At 41.5% G+C, this 2,526-nt stretch overlaps 1 pseudogene; it reads right to left on the bottom strand.

Moving 5' to 3' along the window:
• Positions 1-1,085: 1,085 nt before the first annotated feature.
• On the bottom strand, positions 1,086-1,865 carry LOC100756801 (annotated as a pseudogene).
• Between the last annotated feature and the right edge of the window lie 661 nt (positions 1,866-2,526).

The following is a 2,526-nucleotide window of genomic DNA, read 5'->3' as shown; positions in this document are numbered from 1 at the left end:
CTTTTAACAAGCAAGTTAACAGTTCATATAAAACCATTCAGTTATGATACTTTTTAATCAAACGTAAAACTTTTAAAGTTATCACTCAACTATGAAGATGGGGACAATGATGCTATATTAAAAGTTAGCACCGGACTCTTTAGGCCCCCCAGTCAAGAAAATGTAAATGCTATGCTAAAACCAAACAATAAGTAAACTACATGTTAAATAATATTTTAAAGCCCTCTTTCATAGCAAGCATGTTCATTAGCTTTCATTTATTTCCCCTAGCAAAAGTCTGAATATCCATGCGCCTCAGTTAAACCAATGGAACTCAAGCAACTGGTTCACAAGTCCCACCTATATACTCAAATGACATAAACATGAATGAACGAAGCAAATAATGTGAACAATTACTGAACTGGAGTGAAATAGTAAGAATCATGACAGTCTTCAAGATTAGCCAGTCTCTGAAATGGCATAGTGTAGTTCAGGATAAATTATACTATAATAAAACTAGCTTTTACTGCTACACAAAGCAATAACAAACTCAAAAACATCAAATTTATACAACTGCTAGTGAATAAATTTCCTTCCTAGTTTTTAACGTCTTATTTGAGTTTTTCCGTTAGCAAGTGTATTTATCTGAGCATATATAATTGTTGCCTGAATATGTACCCACTTTAAAAGACAAAAACATTTAGATACTATATAGAACTGAACTTTTTCTGCCAGCCTGATTCAATTTATTCTGTCTCACACCATGCCCCATCTCAATATAAAATTCTGTTTTAGTTCAGTTAAAAGGGCAGAGAAGATGCAAATACAGATGAAGAGACATGTATAAATGTCACTGCAGTTTTATAAACCTAATGCTTTCTGTAATACTGTTTAGTGGCCAAATAAAGGATTCACACTGCTCTTAGGTTCCAGAAACACCATTACAAATTCAAAGCTGATCTTATACTGAACCTTAAATTTTCAATAGTTCAAAGAGACAGTTTTACATGTAGTTGAAACCTGACAGCAGACATTTCTATAATACCAATGGTAAGTCCACCAAGATGCGTACGAAATTACAGATAAACATTTCTTTCACTGTTTTCTTATAGAGGAAACAAAAACCTAGATGGTGAATTTCGGATGCCATCATCATCTTCATCTTGAGAAGATCCTGCCTGATTGGATGCACTGGCTGAGGCTGCAGCCAGCTGGGCTTGTTGGGCGGCTTGCTGCATTTGAAACCATTCCTGTTGGGCCGATTCTGCTTGTTGCTGTCTAGCTTTTGCAAATAATTCCTGTTGCTGTCTCAACAATTCTTCTTCTGGAATGCCAAGTTCTCCAAACGAGAACTGGCTCCTCCTCCTCTTCTTCTTCTTCTTCTTCTTCTTCTTCTTCTTCTTCTTCTTCTTCTTCTTCTTCTTCTTCTTCTTCTTCTTCTTCTTCCTCTTCTTCTTCTTCTTCTTCTTCTTCTTCTTCTTCTTCTTCTTCTTCTTCTTCTTCTTCTTCTTTTCTTCTCTCTCTCTCTCTTTCTTTCTTTCTTTCTTTCTTTCTTTCTTTCTTTCTTTCTTTCTTTCTTTCTTTCTTTCTTTCTTTCTTTTTTAGCTCTACTGTCTTGCATTCTTTTACTTCACTGATATAAGAACCAAAGTCCAAACTTTCTAGTGCTTGTATGACATGCTCTGGTGAAATTGTCTTCTTTTCCGACTTGTTGCAAATCTCATTGGCTTCAGAAGACATAAAGTGAATGAATTCAGTGCAGCAGTTCACTACCAGCTCTCGGGCATCGTGACGGGCCACACGGACGTTAGGGACAGTCTCTTTGATCATCTTATAGCATCTCTGGAGATAGTGAGAACATCATCGTTGCCAGACCAGGAAGCCATGGTACCTTCCTGTCTTTCAAGTCCCAACTTTTTAAACTCGTCGGCTCCGGTCCACCACTCCACGAAGATTTCTCAAAAGGGATGTCGGAGTCCAGAAAGAGGGTGTAGACACCACTCCCAGGGCTGGACGTCTGAGGGTCTGGAGAACCACCCTCCGTGTCGCCGCAAACCGACGGACGCTGTAGTCTAACCGGACCTAAACCGCATGGGAGCGCACGCAGGACGCAGGAGTAGCCGCCCGGGCGCAGTACGGACAGACACCCGGCAGATCGGGCTGTGCAAAGTCGGCCCCCGCGCCCCCGTCACCTCGGCCAAACCATCCTTCAGACACCTGCGCGGCAGCCTCACAGCGTGTCTGCCAGGGTTGCTGTCCAGCCACGCCGGCTGCCGGGAACCAAAGCGGTCAGAGCCCAAAGCAGTCTGAGCCGCAGCGGCAGCGAGCGCGACCGCTTGGACCACAAGCCGGTTGCAGAAGCTGCAGCAGCGCTCAAGGAGGAGAATTTTTAAGGAGAATTTCCAAAGAGAACTTTCAGACGGAAAATGTTTAGAGAGAGCTTTTGAAGAGACATCTTAAAGAGAGCTTTTTGAGAGAGAACTTTTGGAGAGGAACTTTTGAAGACAGGCTAAAAAGAACCTCCTTTATTTGAAGAATAAAAGAGCT

This window comes from Cricetulus griseus, chromosome 6 (assembly GCF_003668045.3).
Source record: "Cricetulus griseus strain 17A/GY chromosome 6, alternate assembly CriGri-PICRH-1.0, whole genome shotgun sequence".
NCBI classification, from domain to species: Eukaryota; Metazoa; Chordata; class Mammalia; order Rodentia; family Cricetidae; genus Cricetulus; species Cricetulus griseus.
This window is presented reverse-complemented; position numbering and strand designations above follow the sequence as displayed.